The sequence below is a fragment of the Bison bison genome, unplaced genomic scaffold (assembly GCF_000754665.1).
Source record: "Bison bison bison isolate TAMUID 2011002044 unplaced genomic scaffold, Bison_UMD1.0 scf7180017864265, whole genome shotgun sequence".
NCBI lineage: Eukaryota > Metazoa > Chordata > Mammalia > Artiodactyla > Bovidae > Bison > Bison bison.
In genome coordinates this window covers 1623839-1633772 of record NW_011494837.1, presented here as the reverse complement: position 1 = coordinate 1633772, position 9934 = coordinate 1623839, and the positions used below count along the sequence as shown (strand labels likewise).

Here is a 9934-nt window from a genome sequence, read left to right as displayed (position 1 = left end):
ATATATATATATATATATACACACATGTATATATGTATATATATATATATATATACACATATTTAAGTTGTGCAACATAATTTGATATACTATGTCTATAGTGTTCTGATCAACTTGCAGTTTCTTTAGGACTGGCATTAGTTCTTTAAAAAACATGTATTATATTACCTCTTCTTTTGCCTTATTTTTATTGAGTATTCTGTTTTTGAATTTAATATTTATATGATGAAGAGAAAAAAGAGTAAGTAAGCCAGACTTCATAAATGCCTTCATGGAATTTATTTTCTACTAAGGGAGACTGACAAAAAATACAGAAGTAAATGAAACTATATACTATGGAGGAAACAATAAAGGCCCTGAGCAAATAACAGGAGGGACCCACTGTTTTAAATGTGGTGGTTGGAGAGGCCTATCTGGGAAGTGACACATAAATGACATTCTCAAGGATGAGAAACAGCTAAATGTACAGAACAGGAAGAAGTGCATTCTAGGTAAAGGGAACTACCTGGTCAGTGACCTTGAAGGGAGATGAGCTTGTCGCCTTTGAAGAAATAAGTCCAGTAGGGAACTGGAGCTTACTGAGCAAGGCAGAGAGTAGCCTATAGCGAGGTTTGAAAGAGAATGTGAAACCGGATCCACAGAGAAGAAAACAAGCCATGGAAAGGAATTAGGTTTTAATATTTTCCTTGGTAAAATGGGAAGCTAATGAGATTTCAACCATTTTTCATTTTTAGAGCATTATGGCTAGCAAGTAGAAGAGATGATTGGAAAATGAAGAGTAGTGTTAGGAGTCTATTGCAGTTTTTAGGGACATAGGGAAGGGTATGGTGGCCTGGCTAGCATGGTAATACTGAGATGGGGATAAGAAGATGGATTTGAGATAGCTTTTGGAAGTAGGATTATGGGATCATCTTATAATTACAGAAAAATAAATGTAGATATTCAGTATTTTGTCACTTTTTCCAAGGGACCTGAAAAAACTTTTCATTAATCCCCATAAAAATGATCTTGCTTATAGTAGTTGATTATTGATAGCAGATAGGAAGGATGGGGTGAGAGGTCCATTCTCTACTTTAATCTTCTGAAACTATGATTTAAATAATAATAATACAGTTTTATTATTTCAAACCATTGTGCATAGCACTGTACACGTATTTTATTAACATGAAATTTGTTAATGCATTTTTGACACAATAACTTTACATATATAGTTGTTTTTTGTCAGAGTGGATGGCACAGGTGGGTGGAGATATCTTAACAAAGCAATATGGTGATCCAACAGAATCTATTCAAATAGAGAGCAATATTTCAAAGTTTGGCTTATGCACCAGTTTTATTCATCTTTGTTATTATCAGACTACTGTTACTAAAAAGAAAAATAGAAGTGATACTAGACATAAAATAGGCATGTTATCACATATTTTCTATTAGCCTTCTTTCTTCTCTGCATTTTGTTAAAATGAACAGAAACAAATGCATATTCAGTAAGCTTGTAAAAGACCCAGGAAATTAGATCTTAAGATGAGGGAAGAAAATATTAGGCTCTCCACTCAACAACAGTAAATTGCATGTAACTTAGAAACTTTTCCTGACCAGTTATTGTTCATCACTGTGAGTTGCCTGGAGAAGGCAATGGCACCCCACTCCAGTACTCTTGCCTGGAAAATCCCATAGAGGGAGGAGCCTGGTAGGCTGCAGTCCATGGGGTTGCTAAGAGTCGGGCACGACTGAGCGACTTCCCTTTCACTTTTCACTTTCATGCATTGGAGAAGGCAATGGCAACCCACTCCAGTGTTCTTGCCTGGAGAATCCCAGGGACGGGGAGCCTGGTGGGAGGCCGTCTATGGGGTCACACAGAGTCAGACACGACTGAAGCGACTTAGCAGCAGCAGCAGCAGTGAGTTGCCTACTACTACTACTACTACTACTAATATATGACAGCAATTGTTAAATATACAGAAGTGTAAAAAATCTTAATTTAACAGTCCTAAATACCTTGTATATATTTGGAAAATCAATACTATGGAGATGTTTCATTTAAACATTTGTAAATATTCTTAAATGTACATATTCACACATAGTAAATCTTATACTTCAGTGTTTAGAATGTTCTGGAGAATACTATTTTATAGTGATTTCCTTTCAGTAAACATTATGAATTCTTATGAGATATACAGTTTTGATTTTCAATGATAAATATTCTAGAACTGAGTGATAATGTTTGTACTTTAAAAAGATGTTTATCAGAGCCTACTATTTGGGCTTCCCAGGTGGCGCTAGTGGTAAAGAATGCCCCTGCTAATGCAAGAGACTTAACAGACAGGTCTTGGATCCATGGATCAGGAAGATCCCTTGGAGGAAGAAATGGTAGTCCACTCCAGTATTCTTGCCTAGAGAATCCCATGGACATAGGAGCCTCAGGGGCTACAGTCCATGGGGTTGCAGAGTCAGACATGACTATAGAGATTTGGCATACATATACACACTGATAGGTAAGTACTTACTACATGTAAGAATTCAAGAAGTTTTCCTTTAAGAATGTATGTCAATGTACGGCAAAACCAATACAATATTGTAAAGTAATTAGCCTCCAATTAAAATACATTTATATTAAAAAAAGAATATATTAATATAGTTTAGTGAAGAGTTTCCAGTCTCTTTCCAAGTCTAGTAGGAAAATTTTCTGTTTTCTTAAAATTAGATCCAAAATTAATTATTTTTTTATAATTAGAAAAACTTTTAAAGGACATTTGTCATATGATAACATGTAAGAGTACTGATGTTCAGCTCTCATATTTATGTATTGATTATTTGCAAGTAATATCTTATTTCATTAAAGTACATCTCAAATTTAAGAAAATAAGTCACTCAGCAGCCACATCTTAAAGTATCTCCCTGTGTCAGGCATTATGCTAGATTCTAAGATAGAATTCTACAACAGATTCTAAGCTAGATTCTACAACAGTGATTATCATACAGTCTCTATTCTTTAGAAAATCAGCCTTCTCTTTTTATTTATCCTTGAGTAATTGATAATTAATCCTTAATTGATGATTTTTATAAGATGAGTTTTACAGTAAATGATATCATAAGGGAAAGAAGGAAGAGTGTAAAGTAATACTACTAACACTTTTATGTGTTTTTATTTGTAAAATTGCTTCATAGGGATCTTCTAATATTAGTTTATGGGTGGGCATATATTTTATTTAATTGCATGAAAATTAAACATAAATATGCATTGAATAAACACAACCATTCATAGAAAATATAAATATTTCAAAACTCTAATGGCTTTCCATGAACTGACATGTGGAGGCAGGTTTTGTTTAAATGATATTCAGAGAAGGCAATGGCAACCCATTCCAGTACTCTTGTCTGGAAAATCCCATGGACAGAGGAGCCTGGTAGGCTGCAGTTCATGAGGTCGCAAAGAGTTGGACACGACTGAGCGACTTCACTTTTGCTTTTCACTTTTATGCTTTAGACTAGCTTTTTCTGGTGTGTTTATTTAAGGTGGATTTATTATTAAAAACTGTGATTCATGGTGAAGAAGCTAGTTTCCAGTTTCAGATAGCAGCAAACATACATCTTAATTGAGTTGTGAAGCAAGAATTGGGATGAAAGCAGGTATTTTCAGTCCATGTCCTGAAAAATGCATTCAGCTACTTTGCCAGGATACTGCTGTGTCCTCTAGCTATTGGCCTGTTTGATGATCTGAACTGGCTGGATATAAATGAAAAATCACCACCCTTGCTCCCGTTTCATTTTATAACTTAAGTTGTAATGTTATACTTACTTTCTGATCTTAGAAGTTATAACATCTCTTTAGAAACTGAATGTTCAAGAGTTAGAATTAGTTATGAATTATTTTATTCTTGTAATGTTTGGTATCTGGATATATGGGATATTTATATACATAACTTATTTACTAATGTTAACCTACTAATAACATGACAGAATGATTATTATTTTAGGTTGATTTCTGTAATATTCATATTTGTGGTATATGAGCATTGCAAAGAGGAACACTTTTTCTTAAAATTTATTTTAATTGAATAATTGCTTTACAATGTTGTGTTGTGTTTCTGCCATACAACATAAATCAATCCTAAGTATACATATGTCCCCTCCCTCTCTAACCTCCCTCCATCCCTCATTCCACCACTCTAGTTGTCACAGAGCACCAGGTTGAGCTCCCTGGGGAAACACATTCTTGAAATAGTACGTAGAGTATAATATCTAGAATAAGTAAAAGCATTTACGCATAATTTAAAAAAATCAATATATGAAAATATTCCTACTTATGATTATAATTAGATATAATTTAAGCAAGTTAATAAAGCAGGAAATATTTTATATATTAGGAAATAAAAATGTATTATATTAAGTGTATTCCAAATAAGAATTATCTAGAATTAATTGAAATGATTGCCTCCAAATATGAGTTGAAGTATATCTCAGTATCACCTTAATTTTTACTTTAAAAGACACAAATGTGTTCCATATGTTGCTGGCACATTATTATTGTAAAATAATTAAAATTAAATGTTCAATTAGAAAAGCTGTGTAATGGCCAATAAATGTTATGATAAAAATTGAAACCTCAAGCAACTGAAGTTTATTATATAGTACAGTACTAAGTAGCTATAAACATTCAAAATGAAAGAAAAATAGGGATAGAAAAAAATTGAATTATGGTACTGTTTTTAAAATGAACCTAATTGGTCAAGGAGTTTCTCTTGTTACATATATCTGACTATACCCTGGGTTAGACCCTTAATCTCTGCAAGTGCAGTAGTGTCCTGATGTCAGACAATGTTAGCTAAAACTCTTTTTAAAAAATTCTGAAAATTTCTTTTCACTCTCCGTCTAGATTTAAAATATACTTAGACAACATTTAAATTGTGAATGCAAGTGAAAATAATTTGTATTTGTCATTATATGTGACAGGAAAGCACTCAGCAAACTAATAGATAGCATTGTACAAAATCATAAGACTTTAGTCAATTTCTAAAAGTGAATAAAATCCATGCATTAGTCCACTGGTTAAAAGTTATAATGCCTGAACAACAACAATAACAAAATCCCAAGACTGTAATAGCCAGAACAATTTTATAACAGTACAACATTTAATGAGGAAAGTACACTATTACCTTGGCTGTTTTATATTCTGTATTTAATGAGGGAATATTCAGAAAGAGATCCTAATTTTTATCTGAAAAAGAACAATTTCAGGAGTGTATGTTGTTGGTATAGCATATTACTTAGCATGGTTTAAAAAGAAATGAAAAATAACATGTTCCAAATTTATTTTTATTTTTATGATATACATGAGGAAAAATTGTACCTATATTATAATAACTTACTATCTTAAAATGCTATAGTAAAATAACTATTTTATAGAGAACTATAGTTCACCCTAGTTATTAAAATAACAGGTAGTTTGTTTACTTAAAATTACATGTGTAAGAACCTTTATAATATTTACTAGTTTATGGCCAGAAATCCATGTATATGTATATGCATTATTTTTTAGGCTTTTCAAGAGCTTTATACCCTAGTAAAGAAGAATTAAAATGTAATAATTTATTTTAAAGTTTAATATTCTAGAGTTTTAAATACTTGTTAAAGCTAAATGAAAAATATCCCCTAAAGTTATGAAGCCTTAAGATCAGATGAAATTGTTTGCCTGTTTTTTTTTTTTTATAAAGTTCTAAAATGCTTTTCTGTTGTAATATAGATGTATTTATCTTTGGGTTTTTGTTTGTTCATTCTTATTTTTATTACTTATGTACACAAACAGTTCTTAATCTGTATGGTTTATTTGTATATATTTTCCTATAATCCTCAATTTAGTTCAGATTAAATATATATTCACCCAAATTTTAAATGAAATATATTGAACCTACTATTTTTTTTCACTGTGCAGGGAACAGGAAATGTAAAAGTGGGTCACTTTGCCTTGAACTTCTGAGAACAAAAGATTTAATTAATGAGGCTATTTATATGTTAGTGAATATTTGACAAAGTAATATGGATTTAGCTGTTCCATAGATAAGTTCACATCTATGAACTATTGTTTACAGAGATAAAAATATGAAAGCACAAGCTGCAGGAGACATGGGTTCAAACCCTGGGTTGAGAAGATCCCCTGGAGGAGGGCATGAAAACCCTCTCCAGTATTCTTGCCTAGAGAGTCCTGTGGACAGGAGCTTGGTGGGCTATAGTCCATAGGTTTGCAAAGAGCTGGACATGACTAAAGTAGCTTAGCATGCATGCGTGCATATTAGCCATGACGATATATTGACCCTGGCTTTGTGTGACTACTAGAAATGAAATAAGATCTGTCTCCTTTACATTGAGGACAAAGCTGTAAAGTTGACAGTAAAATACTAGGTTGATGAAAAAGTAATTGCAGTTTCGAACCATGAATTTTAAATCGTTACAACCAGGCTCAAACACATCTTATTAATCAAAATAGGAACCAGTACAGTCAACACATTTTTGCCAATGAGAAATGTTTATTCTTATAGTGTAAAAATCTGTGCTTCAGGATTCCAAGAACTCTTGGAAAATGTTTTCTATCCTGCTAGGTGTTTTCTCTGCAAAAAGTTGTTGAGATATTTGAAGTGGTAGTCGGTTGGCAAAAAGGTCAGGTATGAATATGATGGATGAGGCAAAACTTAGTAGCCCAATTTGTTGAATTTTTGAAGTGTTTATTGTGCAACATGACCTCAGGCATTGTTCTGGAGAAGAATTGGGCCCACTCTGTTGACCCAGTGCCGCCTGCAGGCATTACAGTTTTTGGTGCATCTCATCAATTTGCTGAGCATACTTCTCAGATGTAATGGTTTTACTGGGATTCAGAAGCTGTAGTGGATCAGATCAGCAGCAGACCACCAGACAGTGACCATGACCTTTTTTTGATACAAGTTTGTCTTTGGGAAGTGCTTTAGAGCTGCTTCTTTTGTTCAACCGCTGAGCTGGTCATGGCCGGTTGTTGTCTAAATCCACTTTCAATGCAAGTCACAGTCCAATCGAGAAATGGTTCAATGTTGTTGCATAGAATAAGATAAGACAACACTTCAAAATGTTCATTTTCTTGATTTGTGATCAGCTCACAAGGCACACCACTTATCAAGCTTTTTCACCTTTTCAATTTGCTTCAATTGACAAAGGACCAAGGAATGTTCAATGCTGAGTTCTTCAGCAACTTCTTCTGTGGTTGTAAGAGGATCAGCTTTGATGATTGCACTCAGTTGGTCATTGTCAACTTCCAGTGGCCGGCCACTGCACTTCTCTTCTTCAAGGCCCTTGTCTCCTTTGTAAAACTTCTTGAACTACCACTGCACTGTACGTTTGTTAGGAGTTCCTGGACCAAGCATGTTGTTGATGTTGAGAGTTCTTACTGCTGCTTTATGATCCATTTGAACTGGAAAAGAAAATCGCTTGAATTTACTTTTTATCTAATATCATTTCCCTAGGGTGAAATATAAAATTAAAAATATATAAATATAAAATATGCAGCAAGCAATGTCACTAACAAAAAAAATCAAGCAGAAATGTGCATTAAAATGATATATAACATAACTACATTTACTTAAGAATGTATTGCAATATCAAGCAGCAGATTCAACAATGCAGAACTGCATCAACCTAACACTAGCAATTTAGTAAAGATAAAGGGAAATAATTTTAAAAACTATAATAAAAAATCTTGAGTTACATATGGGAAATGAAAATGAGTCTCACATTTATTCATTCATTTTTATTATGGTTCATTATTGTAAATATATATAAGTGATAAGAGAATCTGATGGGACTGTAAATTTGTACAGCCATTATGGAAAACAGTATGGAGGTAACTTAAAAACTAAAAATAGAACTACCATATGACCCATTAGTCACACCCCTGGGCATATACCCAGAGAAAACCGTAATTCAAAAAGACACATATGTTCCAAAGTGAATTGTAGCACCATTAAAATAGCCAGGACATGGAGACAACCTAAGACTTCATCAACAAAGAAATGATTAAAGAAGATGTGGTTGTTGTTGTTGAATATTGAATATTACTCAGTTATACTCAGTATTACTCAGCCATAGAAAGGAATGAAATTGGATCACTTGAACAGATATGAATGGACCTAGAGACTATCAATGGCAACCCACTCCAGTGTTCTTGCCTGGAGAATCCCAGGGATGGGGGAGCCTGGTGGGCTGCCGTCTATGGGGTTGCATGGAGTCGGACATGACTGAAGCGACTTGGCAGCAGCAGCAGCAGAGACTGCCATATAGAGTGAAATCAGAAAGAGAAAAACAAATATTGTATATTAATACATACATGAATTTAGAAAAATAAATATGTTCTTACTTGCAAATGGAAAGAGACACAGGTGTAGAGAACAAATGAAAGTACACCAGTGACAGAAAGGTGGGGCAGGTGGGATGAATTGGGAGATTCAGTTTGACATATATACACTATTAATTGTGTTGTTGTTTAGTCGCTATATCATGTCTGACTTTTTTGTGACTCCATGGACTGTAGTCTGCCAGACTCTGCTGTCAATGGGTTTCCCAGGTAAGAATGCTAGAGTGGGTTGCCATTTCCTTCTCCAGGGGGTCTTCCCAACCCAGGGAAACAACTGATGTCTCCTGCATTGTCAGGTGGGTTCTTAACCACTGAACCATCAGGGAAGCCATGCACTATTGATAGTATGTATAAAATAGATAACTAATGAAAACCTACTGTATAGCTCAGGGAACTCTACTGAGTGCTCTGTGGTGACCTAAATGGGAAGGAAAGCCAAAAAATGGAGATATATATATATGTATAGCTGATTCACTTTCCTGTACAATCAGTTCAGTTTAGTCACTCAGTCGTGTTCAACTCTTTGTGACGCCATGAATCACAGCACACCAGGCCTCCCTGTCCATCACCAACTCCCGGAGTTCACTCAGACTCACATCCATCGAGTCAGTGATGCCATCCAGCCATCTCATCCTCTATCATCCCCTTCTAGAAACAAACAAAATATTGTGAAGCAACTATAATAAAAATTAATTAAAATGTATATAAGTAAGAATTAAAATGAATGACTTCTCTGGAAACTTCAGTTTTTAAGCTACTTTGAGTTAGTTTTCTTCACTTGAAGATTGAAACTTATTCTTGTGTGTAGATAAAAATAATCCAAGGGATTGATGCCTTAGACTAGATGTAGAGTTTTTTAAATAAGTAGCACCACTTGATTTTTTCATTAAAAGTTTTATCATATTCTTTAAGAACTAGCTTATTTAATGATGGTGGCTGGTTTTAAAGATCAGTTCAGTTCAGTCACTCAATTGTGTCCGACTGTTTGCAACCCCATGAACTGCAGCATGCCAGGCCTCCCTGTCCATCACCAACTCCTGGAGTCTACCCAAACCCATGTCCATCGAGTTGGTGATGCCATCCAACTATCTCATCCTCTGTCTTCCCCTTCTCCTCCTGCCCTCAATCTTTCCCAGCATCAGGGTCTTTTCAAATGAATCAGCACTTTGCATCAGGTGGCCAAATATTGGAGTTTCAGCTTCAACATCAGTCCTTCCAATGAACACCCAAGATTGATCTCCTTTAGGATGGACTGGTTGGATCTCCTCACAGTCCAAGGGACTCTCAAGAGTCTTCTCCAACACCACAGTTCAAAAGCATCAATTCTTCAGTGCTCAGCTTTCTTTATAGTCCAACTCTCACATCCATACATGACCATTGGAAAAACCATAGCCTTGACTAGACAGATCTTGGTTGGCAAATAATGTCTCTGCTTTTTAATATACTATCTAGGTTGGTCATAACTTTCCTTCCAAGGAGTAAGCATCTTTTAATTTCATGGCTGCAGTCACCATCTGCAGTGATTTTGGAGCCCCCAAAAATAAAGTCTGATACTGTTTCCAC

General features: G+C 34.6%; 1 protein-coding gene across 2 annotated transcripts in view; it reads left to right on the top strand.

Moving 5' to 3' along the window:
- The window catches only part of EPHA6 (EPH receptor A6), a 1018858-nt gene that overhangs the window by 5400 nt on the left and 1003524 nt on the right, over positions 1-9934 (top strand). The gene's annotated exons all lie outside the window — the stretch shown is intronic.